The sequence below is a fragment of the Procambarus clarkii genome, chromosome 73 (genome assembly GCF_040958095.1).
Source record: "Procambarus clarkii isolate CNS0578487 chromosome 73, FALCON_Pclarkii_2.0, whole genome shotgun sequence".
NCBI classification, from domain to species: Eukaryota; Metazoa; Arthropoda; class Malacostraca; order Decapoda; family Cambaridae; genus Procambarus; species Procambarus clarkii.
The window spans coordinates 5,677,127-5,698,698 of NC_091222.1; the positions used below are offsets into that span (position 1 = coordinate 5,677,127).

At 40.0% G+C, this 21,572-nt stretch overlaps 1 long non-coding RNA gene across 1 annotated transcript; it reads right to left on the reverse strand.

The window, feature by feature from the left end:
- Positions 1 to 366: 366 nt before the first annotated feature.
- On the reverse strand, positions 367 to 17,417 carry LOC138356575 (uncharacterized). Its single transcript, XR_011224534.1, has 2 exons — positions 17,368 to 17,417; positions 367 to 755 (listed from the first exon to the last, which is right to left on the reverse strand). It is a non-coding gene; the product is annotated as an uncharacterized lncRNA (long non-coding RNA).
- Positions 17,418 to 21,572: the final 4,155 nt, after the last annotated feature.

Below are 21,572 nucleotides of genomic sequence, written 5' to 3' on the forward strand. Positions count from 1 at the left end.
TCAAGGACCGGGCCGCAGGCACGCTAAGCCCCGAAATGATCTCAAGATAACCTCAAAATAACTACTAGTGAACATTCTGCATCTACATTCACCACCAAGATAATGTTATTAAAACCAGTGCACTAAAATGTTATTAAAACCAGTGCACTAAAACTGAAGCGAAATAAAAACAAGAAAAGTAGGAAACCTTTCCTCCATTTAAAATTTTGACCCAATTATCACAGTAACAAGGTTATCGCGTATAACCGAACTCAATTACAGACTCACCATAGCCCGTGCTAAATGGACATTTCGTTCTGAGTAGCTAAATCTAAAACAACAACAACCACCTTTTCTCATCACAATAGACGTGATAATGGTCCAGGATTTAGCGAGTGGTCAACATTTATTCAGCTACGTTATTGTGACTCATCATCTGCGTAGCAGTAAGTGTTACAATACAAGGTGTGGCAGTAAGTGTTTCATTGCAAGGTGTGGTAGTGTTACAATTCAGGCGTGACAATATTACAATACAAGGTTTGGCATTAAGTGTTACAATACAAGGTGTGGCAGTAAATGGTACAATAAAAGGTGTGGCAGTAGTAGTGGTAGGCATCCATCTGTCTCAGGAGACTATAGAGTTGTGCTCTTGTTGTCGGTGTGGAGTGGCCTCTCCAGGGTGTAAAGCCAGGGTAGGCTGATACAGGGGAAGAAGCTGTCACCCACGCAGCAGGTCTCCCCCCTCCCCTCTCCACGGCGCCGTCAGTCAACAAGTGCTACAATACAAGGTGTGGTAGTGTTTCAATACATGGTGAGGCAGAGTTACAATACAAGGTGTGGAGTTATTACAATACAAGGTGTGGAAGTTACAACATAAGGTGTGGCAGTAAGTGTTACAATGCAAGGTTTGGTAGCAAATAGTGCAATACAAGGTGTGGCAGGGTTAGAAAAATTGATGTGGCAGTAATTTTTACAATAGAAAGAATGGAAGTGTTATAATACAAAGTTTGGCAGTGATGCAATACAAGATGTTGCAGTAAGTGTTACATTACAAGGTATGGCAGTATTACAATATTAGGCGTGGAAGTGTTAGAAAACATGGTGTGGCAGTAAGTGTTACAATACAAGGTAAAGCAGTATTACAATATAAAGTGTTGCAATAAATGTTACAATACAAGGTGTGGTAGTAGATCTTACAATAAAAGGAGAAGTAAGTGTTACAATACAATGTGTAACAGTCATTACAAAGTATGGCAGTAAGTATTTCAATACATGGCGTGGCAGTAAGTTTTACAATACAAGGTGTGGCAGTATGTTTTACAATACAAGGTATTGCAAACAAAAAATATTACAATCGAAGGATTGACAGTATTACAATATAAGATGAGACAGAAAGAGTTACGATAATGGTAGAGCAGTGTTACAATACAAGGGGTGGAGATAGTATAATACAAAGTGCGGCAGTAAACATTTCAATTCAAGGTGTGGCAGAGTTACAATGTAAGGTTCAGCAGTATTGCAATACCAGGTGTGACAGTAAGTGTTACTATATATGGTGTGGCAGTAAATGTTACATTAGAAGGTGTGACAGTATTTCAATACAAGGTGTAGCCGTATTTCAATACAAGGTGTTGCAGCGCTGCAATACTAGTTGTGAAAGTAAGTGTTTCAAAACAAGTGGTGGCAATAAGTGTTACAATACAATTGTGGGAAAACTTGACTCAAATATTTATTAAAATTAATATTATTTTCGATAGCTACGAAGGACCACCACTTTTTGTGAAAAAGTGGAAAACTAAGGAAAGCAAGTGTATTGAAATTAGAACCCTGAGCTAGTGTCCAATGGATGTTCTTAATTAATAATGTATTGAATATTAAAGGGACTGTATATTATGAGTCAAATTCACTCACACAAAATGGGGGATTACAAGCTAAAAGATTAATACATCAATTGCATTATTCTAGCACTGGTTTTTGCTAGAGTAATTATAATATGAATGCAAATCAAAATGGTTATATAATAAATAATTAGAGGTAAATGTACCTAAATATGCAATAGCAATATGAAATACTTTACAGCAAAATAAGCGGTTAGTTGAATTGATCTTAATGAGATCATTACTGCAACTAGGTTGTTAATATTCTACAAAAAGGAAGTTAACAGCTTAGCTGCAAGAAACAAGAGATGAGAAATCGGTTGTCACGCTCCACTGACGACGTGTTGCATTGGGCAAATCGTTGCACGTGATCGTGGGATAGCTTAACTCCTTGCTTGACATGGACCCGGGAGATGAAAAGTAATTATAATGTAGAACTCTTCTACGTAGTGAATAATAGTTATATCTAATACTGTAGAATTCTTCCACAAGATAAATAAATTATATATCTGGTACTGTAGAATTCTTCTACAGAACATAATGAATATAATTTCCTAAATAAATTACAGACTCTGCTAGAGAGGAAACGTACTGGGTTTTGTTTTTATATATATGGCGTAACGACAACTAGCCTAAATGTTTACTGTGATGACATGAAACAAAAAGGAAATAATAGTTGCCGAGCCGCGTGTCCGTTGATGAAGAGAACTGTACCAATCCTTCGTCCTCAGCTGTTGCGTGAAGGACGTTGACTACAGAATTAGTATCACTCTAGTTACAGGACACGGCTGTTGTCTGTCAAAGTAATGTGGCAACGCTCTCACAGATGTAGGAGCGAATAATAAGACGTCTGAGCGAAAGACTTTGTGCAAGATGGCTGCTGTTGCTTCCTCTACTTGCACGCTACTGTTAATGACGTCCAAGTCTCCTTCATCCTCTCGCTGGTATACGCATGCACAGAACGCTCCAAAGTAATCCGGAGCGTAGAGTATTTTATTTACTCATAATTAATTAGGGAGGTAAGGAATTATGGAACGTATTTTTTTACTAATAAATGTATTAAACTGCAATTTATTTTTGCATAGTGCTAGTCAGCTTATTAAGATTGCGTAAAGTGAACGAAAGGAATATTATATAGAATTATTTTACATTGCAATATTTTCCACTGTAGTTATTAATTCAACTAAATAAGCGAATTCAGTTAGCAGTAATATGCTATATAAATAAAGCCACTAAATAAACGATTTTCCTTAGTAAAGGAAAGTAATTAACTGGACCGTTTAAATCCACAAAAATGTGGAATATTTCATGTTTGAGCTTGATGCTACCTCATGGCGTCATGGAGATTAGGAAGGATCTGACACAATATTGTGTTGTATTAAAGATTATTCTGATTAATTATACAAGTTAGTAATTTTAGTAACTACTTGGAGTTAATACAAAATGATGTATAAAAATGCAAAAGATATATAAAAGCTGTTGTTTATTTCGAACATAACTCCGGGGGAAGAGAACTCTGGTCGTAGTTCAGGTCTTAGTACTAACATGCACCTGTCTCTCAATCCTGAAGTTATATTCATTGGTTAGTAGGTTTGTACGCACCTAACAAATATCCAGAATCTTTGGAACAGATGTGACTTCAAGTCATTATGGGAACATAATTAATATTGAAAATGTTGAGTAATTAAGTCATTTACAATCAAGAACTCTCTAAAGCCAACAACAAATTCAATGACTAGTATCGCTGTGACGTGTAATGGTTGAATTACTTAGTCGCTGAACTGGTCTGCAAACTCAGAAAATGTTTCTTAACAACAGATGGCTATGGTGTGCAATGAGGCATAATGAAATACTGTATAAACTGCAATCTACATTATTATACATTAATTAAGAAATTATAATCATTGTGTCACTCAAGATCTAGGAGACTTCGATACTACAGTAAGGTCACTGTCTAGGGTCGCTGTGACTTGTAACTGTTGACTTACTAGACAATAAATAACACATCACTGAGCATCATGATCACTTCAAACTCAAATGATGAAATATCTGTACTTAAGCAGAACTAAATATGGTTCAAATTTACCAACGCGCTCTCGCACAAGACAGCACATATATGACTTATTGCTTATTGTCAATATTTTGCTTATGAGTTAGTACATATGTGGTATATTCCTAGTTATATTTTTTCAAGGCCCAAACTCTTCCTCATGTTCCAATTTACGTCTCACAGTACGCGTCCATTGCCGTAGACGACAGAATAGTCGTGATTTGTTTAATTATAATGAAAATTGTAGTTTTCAGGTCCCACATGGGTTGTGAAATTTACCTACTATTGTCCATGCTCTTAGAATATTACAGATCAGCTACATCCTATTGAAGGCTCGTAGTTTTGTTTTGAGAAATATTAGTTGTTCTTAGTAAATTATAATAAGCACTATAAATTATTACATATAATAGGGGTGCTTTACCAGTCAACATTATATACACTAGTTTCTGCTTTAAAAATCTTTAAAGAATGTATTGAAGGAAAGTCAACAGAAAATGATGTTACATTGGAATGTCTATGGGGTAAACTACTGCAAATAAGATAGTATGGTGTCCTTTTACCTTTTGTAGGATGGGTATAGGGTCCACTACCACTTGTTAGGTGGGTATGGGATCATACCACTTGTAGGATAGGTCTGGGCCCAACAACTGCCCATAGGATGGGTATGGGGACCACTATCATCCACAGGATGGGTAAGGGGTCCACTACAGCCTACAGGATGGGTAAGGGGTCCACTACAGCCTACAGGATGGGTATATGGTCCTCTACCACCCACAGGATGTGTATGGCGTCCACTACCGTCTGCATAATGGGTGTGGGGTCCACTACGGACCATAGGATGGGTTTAGGGACCACTATCATCTACAGGATGAGTATGGGGTCCACTACTGCCCACTGGATGGGTATATGTTCCACTTCCACCCACATGATGTGTGGAGTCCACTATACCGCCCACAGAATGGGTATGGAGTTCACAATCACCCACAGGATGAAAATTGTATCAACTACCGCCCAGAGCATGGGTATGGCTTCCATTGCCGCCCACAGCATGAGTATACGGTCCAGTACCGTCCACGGAATGAGGATATATGGTTAACTACCGCCGACTGGATGAGTATTTCGTCTACTACCGCCCACAGGATGCGTATGGGGCTAACTACCACCCATAGGACGCGTTTGGGGTTCATTACCGCCCTCAGAGTGGGTATTGGGCTCACTACCGCCTACAGGATTGGTATGGGATCCACTAACCCCCACAGAATGGATATTGTGCCTACTGTCGCCCACATGATATAGTGTCCACTACTGCCCAAAGGATGGATATGGCTTCCACTGCTACATACAGGATGAGTATAGGGTCCAGTACCGGATGGGCATTGGTCCATTACCGCCCACAATATACTTATGGGGTCAAGTACCGACCACAGGATATGTATGGGGTACACTACCACCGACAAGATGGGTTTGGGGACCACTATCATCCACAGGATGGGAATGGGGGATCCACTACCGCCCTCAGGATAAGTATGAGGTCCAAAACCGCCCACAGGGTGAGTATGCGGTCCACTAACGCCTACAGGATGGGTATTGGGTCGACAACCACTCACAGGATGGGTATGGGGGGCCACTACTACCCTCAGGATGAGTATGGGGTCATTACCACCCAGAGGATGGGGATGGAGTCACTACTGCTCACAAGATGGGTATGCGGTTCATTACCACCCACAGGATGGGTATGGGGTCCAAAGCGCCCACAAGATTGGTATGGGGTCCTAATACCGCCCACAGGATTGGTATGGGGGTCCAATACCACCCACAGGGTGGATATGGAGGCCACGTCCATCCACAGGATGAGTATATGCTCCACTACCGCCCACAAAATGAGTATGGGGTCCACTACCGCCCACATGATGGGTATTGGGAAGACAACTACTCACAGGATGGGTATGGGGTCACTACCACCCACAGGATGGGAATGGGGTCCACTTCAACCCACAGGATGGGTATGGGGTCCACTACCACCCACAGAATGGAAATGGGGTCCAATACCGCCCAAAGGATGAGTATTGGGTCAAATACCGCCCACAGGATGGGTATGAGGTCCATTACCGCCCACAGGATGGGTATGAGGTCCATTACCGCCCACAGGATGGGTATGAGGTCCATTACCGTCCACAGGATGGGTATGTGGTTCAATTCCGCCCACAGGATGGACATGGGGTCCACTACCACCAACAGGATGAGTATATTGGGTCCACTACCGCCCACAGTATGGGTATGGAATTTATAATTATAATTAACACTATTAGTTTATTAAGTTTATTATTACTTATTAAGTTTATTATTACTACGTAATTATTATAATTTTGTACCTAATTTCATCTTCATAGTTTCCTACTCTGTGTTTTAAAATTGCTTTCTATCTAATGTTACCCAATCTCCCAATCGTTATGTACTCAATCCAATTATTTTTTACCATTGTGATCATTGCTGCCTTCTTACATGTGCTAGCAATATGCTGTATTGGGCCTATTATTCTTTGTTAAATTACCATTCAAGCTGTCTAAGCAATCCATCTGAGCAACCTATGTGATTTAATTTACATACAAATTTCCCTCATCTCATTTTTTCTTGCAATTTACCTGTTATCATTTTAAAAATTTTGCTAGTATTTACCAACTTAAAATTTTCTGTTAGATTAAGGACCTGCCCGCAACGGTGCGTGTACTAGTGGCTTTACAAGAATGTAATCACTATGCTATGTATCCTCACAATCCCAATGTACCTTCTTGCATATTATATATATATATATATATATATATATATATATATATATATATATATATATATATATATATATATATATATATATATATATATATATAAATATATATATATATATATATATATATATATATTTATATATATATATATATATATATATATATATATATATACATATATATATATATATATATATATATATATATATATATATATATATATATATATATATATATATATATATATATATATGTATATTTTAAATATGACCGAAAAAGTAAGATAAATAATTCTAACACGAATTTTCTCAATCTTTCGTACATTTCTTTTCACTGTTGGAGGTAATTCAAAAATCAATTCTCCAAAATTCATTTTTATTTCTAGTCTGACGCGACACGAGCGCGTTTCGTAAAACTTATTACATTTTCAAAGACTTTAGTTTACAAATACACAACTGAATAGAACTTACACATCTCCGATTTTTGTTTATATCTACATTTGAGTGAGGTGGATGGGGTGAGGTGGCGTTAATAGGGTATTAATTTCATCAACACAAGACAGAACAAGAGGTGGCATTAATAGGGTATTAATTTCATCAACACAAGACAGAATACGAAACAATGGGTATTGAAATGGAGGTGATTGTAGAAAGCCTATTGGTCCATATTTCTTGATGCTTCTATATTGGAGCGGAGTCTTGAGGTGGGTAGAATATAGTTGTGCATTAATTGGCTGTTGATTGCTGGTGTTGACTTCTTAATGTGTAGTGCCTCGCAAACGTCAAGCCGCCTGCTATCGCTGTATCTATTGATGATTTCTGTGTTGTTTACTAGGATTTCTCTGGCGATGGTTTGGTTGTGGGAAGAGATTATATGTTCCTTAATGGAGCCCTGTTGTTTATGCATCGTTAAACGCCTAGAAAGAGATGTTGTTGTCTTGCCTATATACTGGGTTTTTTGGAGCTTTCAGTCCCCAAGTGGGCATTTGAAGGCATAGACGACGTTGGTCTCTTTTAAAGCGTTTTGCTTTGTGTCTGGAGAGTTTCTCATGAGTAGGCTGGCCGTTTTTCAGGTTTTATAGTAAATCGTCAGTTGTATCCTCTGATTTTTGTGTGTAGGGATAACGTTTCTATCAACAATATCTTTCAGGACCCTTTCCTCTGTTTTATGAGCTGTGGAAAAGAAGTTCCTGTAAAATAGTCTAATAGGGGGTATAGGTGTTGTGTTAGTTGTCTCTTCAGAGGTTGCATGGCGTTTCACTTTCCTTCTTATGATGTCTTCGACGAAACCATTGGAGAAGCCGTTGTTGACTAGGACCTGCCTTACCCTACAGAGTTCTTCGTCGACTTGCTTCCATTCTGAGCTGTGGCTTAGAGCACGGTCGACATATGCGTTAACAACACTCCTCTTGTACCTATCTGGGCAGTCGCTGTTGGCATTTAGGCACATTCCTATGTTCGTTTCCTTAGTGTAGACTGCAGTGTGGAAACCTCCGCTCTTTTCCATGACTGTTACATCTAGAAAGGGCAGCTTCCCATCCTTTTCCATCTCGTAAGTGAAACGCAACACAGAATTCTGCTCAAATGCCTCCTTCAGCTCCTGCACATGTGTTGACATCAGGGACCTGTGTAAAAATGTTGTCAACATACCTGCAGTATATGGCCGGTTTCAAGTTCATGTCGACTAAGACCTTTTGCTCGATGGTACCCATGTAGAAGTTCGCAAACAGGACACCTAGGGGAGAACCCATGGCGACCCCATCTACTTGCTTATACATGTGCCCATCCGGGCTCAAGAAGGGTTCCTCTTTAGTACAAGCTTGGAGTAGTTTCCTTAGAATGTTTTCTGGTATGTCAAGAGGAGTACAGGCCGGATCACGATACACTCTGTCCGGTATCATCCCGATTGTTTCATCCTCAGGTACGTTGGTAAACAGTGATTCTACGTCCAATGAGGCTCTTATCCCTGTGGACCATGTTCCACGCAGTAAGTCAACAAATTCCTTTGGAGACTTCAGGCTGAAGGCGCAAGGAACATAAGGAGTCAGCAGGCCGTTGAGTCGCTTCGCCAGTCTGTACGTGGGTGTGGGTATCTGGCTAATGATTGGCCGAAGTGGGTTTCCAGGCTTGTGTGTCTTGACATTTCCATACGCATATCCAGGTTTATATTCCCCAATGATCTTTGGCAGGTGGAGTCCGGATTTCTTGGCGTTCACAGTTTCGATCAGTTTGTTGACCTTTGCTTTCAATTCGGCTGTAGTGTCCTTCGTTTCCCTTTGGAACTTAAATTGGTCAGAGAGTATGAGGTTCATTTTCGCCAGATATTCGTCTTTTTTAAGAATGACATATATTGGCGACTTGTCACCTCTCCTGACAACTATCTCCTTGTTCTCACGAAGGCTTTTAGCTGCCGCTTTGAGCTCGGGGGACAGTATGGTGCTTCTGTAATTGCCTCGATTCTTTCCTTCTTCTGCAATAAGTTCTGCTTGTAAGGTATCTTTGGTAGTGACCTTTTTTTGTATATATAATCTAGGGGGTACCACCACTGGTGCAATTATAGGGACCCACAGCCTCAGAGAAGGGAACACTGAGCATTCAGGGAAAAACTTGCCATTTAACTCTGAATACGAAAGAGTGTTCACTTCTCCTACCACCCCCCCTTGTTTTTTTTATTATTGTGTACACTTTATTATGCAAGGTTATACAGTTACATATCTTATTTTAAACAAAAAATGAACATTAGGAGGACACAAGAAAAAGTTCGCTTCCTAGAGGCTGTAGATTTCCTCGAACTCCTCCGACGCCGGGCAGCAACCGAGGATGCAGCGGGCATTCCCCCTCTGGATCGCGACACTGAGGCGCTGAAAGAGAAAACTTGCCGCTCTAGGGTCTCTTGTGGTGTCAGTGAGCTTGGAACCAAGATCCTTAAGAAACCTTCTTGCACTTTCACCCCATGGGCCAAGGGTCTCAGACCCTATTGGAACGAAGTTGTACCGATGATCTAATTGCCTGTACGTCGCTGACTTGTCTCTTTCTCTGCGTGTCGCCGCGGCTCCTGCTGTGCCGGCAGAGAGGTTGATGTATGTGGTTGCCAGGGTGGATATGCAAGTATAGTCCCATGCTAACTGTCTGCCACCCTTCCACGGACGCAGTGTGATTCTGTCTGGTCGGCCGGCAAAGCTAACGGAGTCACGGTTCAGTAGGTTGTGGGGCTCTCTCTCCGCTGGACACTGAGCAGAGGCAAGGCTTCTTTTAATGATGTCGTTGACTTCGTCGTGTCTAGTGTGCCAACCACCCGATTTTCCACAGTGCAGGCCATGCAATCCATATTCGTCAGCATCTGCCTCGCCGCAAATACACCTGTGAACAGTGTGGATAGGGGCAGCAAGGCTGAGAGCGACTGCAATACGGAGCTCCTGCGGATCAAGACGTGTGCCTGTCGCAGACATGGGGACTGCCAGAAGGAAGTCCCCTGCATGGGGAGCCTGCACAGCTGTGAGGCGTGCACGATCACTGGGGGTTGTTGCTGCCTCCAGCAAAGCTGTGGCTTCTTTGTCTACAATGGGGCTGTCCCAACTGGATTGTTTCTTGGCTTTCGGCATGGCTGGTCTGAGTGCTGGGTCTGTCATGGCACCCCATTTCGTGTCGCATTCCGTGTAGTGGGGGTCCTGTATCCCCGCTACATCACTCAGGGTGTCAGGTAGAATTTCCTTAACCAGGTCATCTGATGCTGAGGAGGAAGACAGGAAGGCTGGAACAGCAATTTGGGTGGCAGTGCGGACACACAAGCCACCGAGCCTGACAGGAAGAGTGGCTTGTTTCCACTGGCATTCGTTGAGGGAGAGGTTAACAACTTTTTCCAGCATGGTCTTCAGTAAGAGGTCATACTCTTCAAGCTTTCGGTTGTCGTAAGATGGGGCGCACCTCAGAAAGTAGGTTAGCCTCGGAAGGGATAGGCATTTGGTGAGGAGATAAAAAGCATCGTGGGCATCGATGTCACCTATTCTGTCTTCCATCCTCCTAAGGTGTGCGATTTTCTTGTCGAGGATCTCCTCAATGGCGTTAGACCCGAGGGGGGCTCCAAGGAGGGTGCTGTTCTCGGCCCTAATGACATGGGCTCCAGGCAAGGCAGACCTTATTCTAGCTACGATGTCTGGGTTGGAGGAGACTACTTCACACTTGGAAGGGTTCAGGACAAGACCCAGGCTTACTTCTTGCTCCCTTATTTTCCTGATATCTGACAAGAGGTGGTCTATGGTGCCAGCTATAGTGGCATCATCCAAAAACCAGATGTTGAACTCGCTGGACAAGCTTTCGGTGATTTCTTTTAAGACTAAGCAGTGTGAGATTTTTCTCTACGCCTACCTCCCTTAAGAGGTGGACTACAAGTTTAAAGTCTGCTCACGGCAGTTAAGCATGAGTCCAGTAGAAAAAGGAAAAGCGGGAGCAAACCGCCAGGCCTCCACCACCAAGGGTGAAAACCTGTCCACAATAGGCCGCTGGCTCCTCCTAGTTAAACAGGACGTTAAAACTAATAAAGGGTAACCGACGGGTTCTCACAATCAAATATTTATATTTGAAGTGGCGCTATGAATTGGAATTCGAATTCCCAAGAACAGCCGCCTTATCAAGATCACATCAACATTTAATAATATGCAGAAATATGGTGGAATAATATGGTTGAAGGGTTGACATCAAAGACTGTTTTCTATAACATAACAATTTATTAATAACAAAAAAGTCATCACCACTGATACACTTCAAGCTGAACTACTTGCAGAAGCAGGGAAAAAACGAGGAACATATTCATCTACAATCTTAACCCCACGACTCAAAGAAGCAGCGAAACAACTAAAAAATCTGAAAGACGTAACAATAAGAAAAGCCGACAAAACAGCAGCATATGTATTGATTCCTACCCATGAATACATGAACAAAATTAGCGACATCCTAAGTGACGACTCCAAATTTCAACGAATCACGAGGAACCCCGTAGAAGACCTTAAGCGGAAAGTAAACAAAACAATTACAGCAATCAACGCAAAGAAAGGTAGTGTGCATTTGAATAAACTTCAAGGCGACTATGGCTTAGGATATGCCTACGGCAATGTTAAGACGCATAAACCAGGTAACCCACTACGCCCTATAATCAGCCAAATACCAACCCCAACTTATCACCTGGCAAAGAAACTCAATGAACTCCTAACTCCATACACTCCAAGTAAGTTTAGTCTACAATCATCAGCAGATTTCCTAGAATTGATCAAATCTACCCAGCCCGATGGAATCATCGCTTCCCTGGACGTTGAATCCCTTTTTACCAACGTCCCAGTCGACACAACCATAGGAATGATAGTGGACAGAGTATACAGAGACGAGAGCACCCCCAAATTAGACATACCTGAGCCACACTTGAAAAGTCTTCTCGAAGCATGTACAAAAGAAGCCCCTTTCATCAGTCCACAAGGAGACATGTATTTACAAATAGACGGAGTAGCAATGGGCTCCCCCTTAGGAGTTTTATTTGCTAATTTTTATATGGGAACCATCGAAGATAGGGTCTTCAGTAGCAGACAAAAACCAACTGTATACTGCCGTTATGTAGATGACATATTCGTAATAGTAAAAGACTCAGATGAACTAATTGACCTAAAAAGACACCTAGAGAGAGAGTCAGTACTCCGATTTACACATGAAAATAGTGAAAATAACAGTCTGCCATTCTTGGATGTACTAATAACAAAAACAGGAACCTCTTTAAGCACCAACGTATATACCAAGCCCACCAACATAGGATTATGCCTGAACGGTAGAAGTGAGTGCCCCCAAAGATACAAAGCCAGTGTTCTCAATGCTTATATTCGTCGAGCGCATACCCACTGCTCTGAATGGAGCAACGTGAGTAGAGAGTTTGAAAGAGTAACTCAGGTATTGGTGAACAACGGATATAGCAACGCGGAAATAAACGCTGCTATAAGAAGACACTTGGACCGTTGGTATAATTCAGAACCTAGAACAGAAACCACAACACCCCCAATAAAATTATATTGTAAATCAACCATGCACAGTGAACATATAAAAGAGGAAAGAATAATGAAAGAAATAATCCGTAAAGGAGTAAAAAGCACTACTCCTAACCAAAACATAAACCTGATAATATTCTACAAAACCAAGAAGACTTCCGAACTCCTTATCAAAAACAGCCCGAAGCCGACGGAGAACTCTCTACAGCAGTCAAGCGTTGTATACATGTACACTTGCCCCCACGAAGGATGTAACCTTCAATGTAAATACATAGGTATGACGTCGACCAAGCTGACGAGGCGTTTGACATGCCATCTTCAATCTGGTGCCCCTAGGAATCACATGAGACAAGCCCATGACATTACTCTAACAAGAGAAATGTTGAACAAGAATACTTGCATAATAGACAAAAGCCAAGATTCAAGAAGATTACAAATTCTTGAGGCAATTCACATAAGAATAGAGCGACCTACCATGAACACCCAAGTCACGGAACTATTTACTCTACCCACCATGAGAGTAAGGACAAGACAAGAACATATCGATGCCAACACAGAAGACAATGTCCAACATAACAGGCCAATTACACTGGATTAATCTTTGTGTTTGGATAGGAGATGCCTCGTATGGGCCAATAAGCCTTCTGCAGCCCCTATGTTTATCCCTTATGTATCCCCCCATGTTTTCACCTTCATTGTATTATCACCTGACCTAATGCGGGTATAAAATCAACTAGTATTGTAAGATCTGTTCACTTGAGAATGAACCATGGAGGTTCGAAACGTCGTGCAAATTATACAAATAAGTGTAATACACTCTATAGTAAATCACTTCTTTTCTTCACCTTAAAAGTACGAAAATGAGTTTTGGAGAACTCCTATTTCAATTAAGCCCTGATGCTAAGAAAATAGTTAGAGGGATAGAAGCCCTAAACCAGAAAATAATAAATACAGAATATGCGGTCATATTCAATGAAATATATATATATATATATATATATATATATATATATATATATATATATATATATATATATATATATATATATATATATATATATATATATAATATATATATAAATAAATAGTTATTACACATAATAATGGTGCTTCCCAAATCAACATTATATACAATAGTGTATGCTCTAAAAAATTTTGAAATGAAAAAAAAGAGAGTGGATTGTAGGAACATCAACAAAAAACGATGTTACGTTGGAATGTCTATGGGGTACACTAAAATCAAATCTAAATCAAAATCAAAATGTTTATTCAGGTAAAAGTACATACATAGAAGATGAGTTACAAACATAATGTTGGATTTATAGATAAAGGTATAACATATAATACCTAAAGCCACTAATACTCACAATGTGGGCAAGGTGTGGGGAGGAAAAAACATTAGACTAAAGATTAATTCAAACTGAGATTAAAGTATAAATTGTGTTGAAATAAGCAAAAAATGTGGGGGAACATGGCAGACATCAGCAATTATACAACTTGGTCAACAAACAGAATTGTTTGAAAATAGCAAGACATAGGTTGACATTTAGGGGGTAAGGTACGTTACATGGAGTTTATAAGGAATAGTACTTAGTTTTTCCTCTTAAACTGGTTGAGAGAGGTAAAGCCTTTTTTTTTTTTTTTTTTTTTAGATATATACAAGAGTTGTTACATTCTTGTACAGCCACTAGTACGCGTAGCGTTTCGGGCAGGTCCCTGGAATACGATCCCCTGCCGCGAAGAATCGTTTTTTTCATCCAAGTACACATTTTACTGTTGCGTTAAACAGAGGCTACAGTTAAGGATTTGCGCCCAGTAAATCCTCCCCGGCCAGGATACGAACCCATGACATAGCGCTCGCGGAACGCCAGGCGAGTGTCTTACCACTACACCACGGAGACTGCCTTTGACATGATTGGGAACGTCATTCCACATTCTGGGTCACTTGATTTGTAGAGCATTTCTAGTTTGGATAAGGCGCGCTCTTGGAATATCAAATAGGAATTTGTTTCTGGTGTGGTGCCCATGGATTCTATTACAACCTTCTAGAAAACTGTTAAGGTCAGGATTGACATTACAGTTCTGAGTCTTAAATATATAGAGTACACATGATAGAATGTGCAGTGACTTAATATCTAAAATGTTCAAAGATAAGAGTAAGAGTACCGAGTGCAGTCTGCGGCCAGAGTTAGATATTGTTCTAATAGCAGCTTTGTGTTGAGTAATTAGAGGACGTAGATGATTTTGGGTTGTAGAACCCCAAGCACGAATACCATAATTGGAATAAGGATAGATGAGAGAGTAATAGTTATACTACTGCAAACAGGATGGATATAGGGTTCAAAACCAGTCACATGATGCTTATGGGATCCACTATACCACCTAAAAGGATAGGTATTGGGCCATATACCACCTTTTGGACAGGTATGGGATCCACTACCACCTTTTGGATAGTATGGGGTCCACTACAACCCGCAGGATGTGTATAGGGTCTACTACCTCCCAAAGAGATATTATGGGGTCCATTACTTCCCAGAGGATGCTTATAGGATCCATTCGAGCCCACAGGATAGGTATAGGGTCTACTACCGCCTACAGAATGGGTATGGGATTACTACCACACACAGGACGGGTATGGGGTCCATTGGCTACCACCCATAGGATAGGTATGCACGGGGGCCCACTACCACCCACAGGATGAATATTGGGTCCCCGACCACTTACAGGATGAGTATGGGGTCCAGTACCACCCACAGGAGGGGTATTGCGTTCACTACCCCACACAAGATGGATATGGGGCCCACTACCACCCGCAGGATGGGTATGGGGTCTGCGAATTGACAATCACTCAATTAATTACTTACTTAATTAATTTAATTACTTAATTATCAGTAATTGAGTTTACTGTTAAAGGGAAGAGTCAACAACAACAAAGTCAGGACTAAAGTTCATGTTGAGTAGATTGTGTATCAGAGCCGATTCGACAAGACGGCGTCTGTGTAGAGTAGAGGCAAAAAAGATTATTAAATAAGATTGGTGTAATTTAAGACCAATCAATATGATTACAAGAATCCCTAACATGACATAAGATAGCATTGCTTGTGTCTGCAATTTTAAAACGTTCTTTTTTGTTCCTTAACTGTCAGTGTACGGCCAGTTTCCCCAAAGTATTGGAGAGGACACCAGTAGCATTAAAAGCAGGAGAAGTGTGAACTAGAGTGGATCGAAAGGTATTAGTTTGTCGAAAGGCGAGCTTTGTGTGAAGAGGACGTAAGGTATTAATAAGTGTTTTGAGTTCAGATATGAAGGGATGGCAGAACACAGTGCTAATAGTGTTGGAAGTAGGTTTAGGTTGAAAACATTTCATTTAGTTTGAGAATAGACACAGTTGATAAAATGTATAGGGTAACAAAATCGAGAGACAGATTTGTAAATAAAGGAAATATCAGGATCAAGAAACTGAGGGTCACTGATGCGTAGATCGCAGAGGAAGAGAGAGACGATGACACTTTTCTTAACAGAAGGAGAATGGTAGGAAAAAAGTGAATGTACATACCACTATGCATGGGATTGCGGTTGACAGGGAAAGAGAACCCGAACACAGCTGTGAACATGAGCGTCAAGAAAAGGAAGGAGGGAATTAGATTACCATTTCAACTTTGAAATGGATAGTAGGAGCCAGATTGTTAAGAGAGGAGAGGAAAGGCTGAAAAGACTAAAATCATGAGGCCATAAAGCAAAAACGTCATCAACATAGCGAAGCCAGAGAGAAAGACGAGTATCAATAGTGGGAAGAAGAGCGGTTGCGAAATAGTTTATGTAGAGATTGGCATAAACAGGTGAGAGAGGGGAACCCATAGCGACACCGAAAGTTTGAGAGAAATATTTACCATTGAAATAGAATGAGTCAACACATAGTCTGACGAGTTCAAGGGAAATGTAAGTGTGGAACGAGAGATGAAGAAAGCCCTCAGTACACTGCCATGATAAGTATTTGTTCTATTTAAAAAAAATAATAAATATTGTAAAACCGATGTTGGTACGTTACGTTAGTAGTCCAAATACAGTAAGTGGGACGCTACGTTTGTAGTCCATATATAGAAAGTGGAACGTTCAGATGGTGGTCTAAATCCAGTATGTTTGCCGTCACATTGGCAATTCAAATACAGTGAGACGTTTCGTTCGTAGTGCAAATACAGTAACTCAGCAATTATATATTTGTTATTATATATATATATATATATATATATATATATATATATATATATATATATATATATATATATATATATATATATATATATATATATATATATTTATTATATTAATTAGCAACTTTATTATATATAATAAGAAACATGGAAAATCTTTTCCGGTTTGTCCAAATTTAATAGTAATAATCTTTACTTTCTAATTGCGGTACACATCGGTATATGCTCTATGGTCCTCATCGTTATTAAGTACTACCAAAACAGGACGATGGGCTGAATAATTATACATCATGATGTCATAGAATAGAATAAACTAGAATAGAATAAATCAAGTCATAGAATAACATCTGTAGAACTAGACATCATCATGCAGAAATATACCATCTTAGTTTTATAGTTACAAATAAGAAGGTTGCCACCGTAGCATAAGCAAGACGGAGTTTACCTGGGCGATGAGGCAAGGAGGAGATGGAGGTGTTGACTGGTTGACGGCTGACTGCTGACTGTACTCGACCAACACCTGCAGCCATCTTATAAGACGTTTGGGAAGGAGTACCAACTATCACTACCTTAAACATACTTTACATGAATGGTAATGCATAAAATAACATTAATAAACACACTGCTTCTGTGTGTGTTTCTGTACTTATTTCCAAAAATATTATTGCTCACGATGGCTGTCGAATACTGTATTAAATTCATAATTATTAGCAATTGTCAACATTTGACTCTGGCCAATTACAGGCTGACAGATGGTACGGTCAACGAATCAGAACACTGCATTTAAGACTAATAAATATTTTTAGCATTTCTGAAGCGAAGTCGATGATTTGTGTATGTCTGCATACTCATCTAGATGTACTAATCTAGGCGTACTCACCAATATGTACATATCAAGGTGTACTCACCAAAATGTACATATCTAGGTGAACTCATCTATATTTAGTCATCATATGTACTAATTTATATGAGAAACGTTTGATGTACTCACCTAGGTGTTCTCACCTTGACGTACTCACCAAGATGTATTCATCTAGGTGTACTCAACTCGATGTACTCATCTAGGTATACTCATCTGGGTAACCCTCACTTAATTGTACTCGCCAAGGTGTTCTAAACAAGGAGTTCACTATACTAGATGTTCTCCTAAGTGTATTCACCTAGGTGACTCACCAGGTTTGGGAAATAATTATCGCTGTGTGAGCAAATACTAACTAAATATTTTCTAATTACTCTGTAATGTGAACTTTTTATGAGAAATAAATTCTCTGTTTCTCGATGAACTAATAATTAATATATAAATTTTAACTGTGATGTGAACCAATGAAAGCTAAGTTTCCTTGTCCACTACATCACTTACCATTATAATCAAATTAACAATCAATCATACTTTCATGCGAGTTTAAAAATATATCTTAAATGAAAGAACATTAATTTGTTTGAACATTTTTAATTCGGTGGAAAGGTTGATATCACATATTACTAAATAGTAAAATTGTGATGCCTCTAATAATCACTAATTATAATATTCTCCCCATTGCCCAACCCTTACTCCTAATAGAGAGTCACATTTTTGACGTATACTCTCCGTAAGGCCAGAAATTGTCGTACTAGAAAACGGTAGTGGCTCGCGAAATTGACATACCGCCTCGTTTTCTGTTTTGGGTCCTCGGGTAGGTTAGGGTAAGGGCACTTTGTTGGACAGTTTCTTGACGTTGGAAAACTTTATGAGATCAGGCTGCGTTGAGAGGGAAGGCGTCGGTGAGTAATTTCGACGGCGCTATTACAGCCGGACGTGATCGTTGACAGCGACTGTTAACATTCAATACCACCTGGGAGTTGGTCGGTCCAAATCCACACTTAAATTTTCCTCTAAGTGACATCCATAACAATCGTTTTGTTCTGTTTTATATCAAGATTTATGATTATATGAGCGTAAGGGATGGTTGGGTGCGGTTATGAAGCATGACAACAAAAGTTATCAAGAAATATATCTATTAGAATGAAATCTTATCATAACCCAGTATGAGACAGTTATTAGTAATTATAGGTTGATTGTTGAAATTACTAATAAATCTGCCGGCAGGAGGAACTGTAAACCAGGTTTACCCCCAAGGAGGACACTGGAGCAGCCATATTATGAATACATGTGTCGAGGATTCCCTAAACTTTTCGACAGCTAAGCCCTTAATGCATTTCTTCCATGCGTCAGCTTCTTTGAGTTTTTTCGTTACATAATGCATCATGTCCTGTGTGGATTTTTCTCTGAGTTCTCTTCCCCCACCAGGAACTCTCTGATCTGCTGGTGTTCCCTTTCCCTATTTGCTACTTTTAAAATCTTACCCTGGTTACATCTTTCTTTGGTCTTCATTGTCACATGTATTCAAAGAATAAAACACAGCTTTGGCTCCGATTCGCATTTCATGGTCAATGTTTGCAATGTCCATCTCACCCTGAAGAAATATTTGTTCTATCTAGCTGTTGATCACCATCCCTTCTTCTTGTTTTCCCCTTGACTTGTTGCATTAAGGAAGCTCCTCTCTATTTCTTCTAAAAGATTTGCTCTCTACTTCTCTTCCCCTCCTTTTGGGTATATTGTTTCCTAATCAAATAGGACATGATTGAAGTCTCCCTCTCCTAAAAACAAAAACTTCCTCAAAACGTCTAAGAGTCTTGTTTTCAATCTATGGGCTGTCTGCCACCCCCTGCATGGTATTCTGCTCAGTTCACAATTTAACATTCTTGCCCCAGTCTTCAGTGGTTCTCTAGATGATTGTTGATTACTGCTAAAACAACTTTCTCTCCATCTGATTAAATGATTCCCAAAATGCAGTTCATGTAGTTACTTGCCATCTCCAATGAAATTTCCTCAAGGTTGTAGTGGCTTTTTTCCATCCGTGCCACACCTCCTTCTTCCATCCTTTTTGCAGTCTTTCACTTCTCACTATCTGGTATTTCTTTGGGAATATTGTATTGCAAATCATAGCAGTAAGTGTGGTCTCTACTAATGCTATTACATCAAGGTCGGTTTCCTGAGTGCTTTCCTTGATTTATCTGCTTTATTTGACAGTCCATCAGCATTAGTGTACCAGATCTTCTCGGTCTTCATTGGTAGCTTGTCCTCTGACTGGTTAGTTTTCAGCTTTGATATGAGGCATAAGTTAGCCTCGGGATGAATTTTGGAAATGGGAGGGAGCATGTGGATATATCTGTGAAACACTGCGTTGGGGTTGGGATGTGAAAACCCGAATCCTTCGACCTGGGTTTTAAGTTGCTCATTCCTTATGCTGCTTCTTTATGTTATGCTACACTAGTTTCAATGTATGTGCATTGTGTTCCCTCATTGTGAGTGTTGCTCTTGAATCTTCTAGGGGGGGGGGAGGAGGATGTGATGGTGTCTTGTCTCACTTCCTCATCTTCCTGAGCACTACCCACTCTCCTCCCTTCTCCACTTTGTTCTGCTCCCGTTTTCCTATCATTATTTACATTTCATCCCTTGCTCATATCATTTTCAAAGCAGACCCTTTCAAATCCTTTTATTGTTCCAAGATTTCTTTTTCAGGTCATCAAGATTCACGTAGCTGCTTCATTTGTAAATATTTGTTTCAGTTGTCTATTTTCCTGTTTTCTTGTGATAAGTAAATGACCGTATCTTTAAATTTCTGCCAAATGCCTCTCAGCCTCTCGAAGGCGTAGCCCTCTCAAGAGCTCTGCAACAGATTTTCTCTCCAACTATATATAGTATTCATTGGTTTGTGCAGTTATCTTAGTGAGTCCCTGAATGATTATTGTTTTCTCTCTTTGTATTTCCCTCCTAGTCTGCTCAAACATCGACTGTGAATTTGCTATTTGGAGGGCAAAATCCATTACACTTTATTCCATTTTATTGTTGCTACTGATTTCTGATCACATTCTTCGTGAATTAAATGAGCTGTCAAGCTGTGACAGATCTTGGTACGATTACTCAGGGATTGCTAATTACACATAGCCATTGTTGATTTCAATTTCATTTGTTTTGATTGCGTGTTTTGGTGACAAAGTAACGTAAGCATAATTACGTTACGAGTCATCCGTCACTGAGACGGATGACTCGTCTCAGTGACAAGTCTGTCAGTTGTTGTCATTCAGTCATCAATCACCGCACGCTGTCCACGGATCTCGCATCTGGCACCAACGTGAGGCCGTGTATTGTTGCAACTATAATCATTCCTCATTGATCCCAGATTCACATCTGGCGCCAACGAGGGACGTTGTCTTTCATTGTATGTTATTGCTACTTGCCGCAGTCTCGTCAAGCTGCCATTGCATCTGGAGTAGTTGCCCTCTATTGTTAAGTGTTGACAAGGTCAGCAATACCATGAGCGGTCCGAACCAGAAGCAGTTGTTCCGGCTACTTTAGCCTTGTCAAGTACCACGTCCGACTTTAACGTAACGTCAGATTATTCTTGCCATGTACCGTTAGCATCAAGTTTTATGAATAAAGTAAGTGTTAAGTATAAGAGCCTTTACGTTTACACCTTCAGACCCCTGCACCCAGTATTGACTTTCCCATTATTTGCATTATTTGTGATTCTACCGTGATCTTTTTTATGTTGCCTGGATTGTTTGGATTCGAACTGCGTTCATGGCCATACACATCTAATATAAATT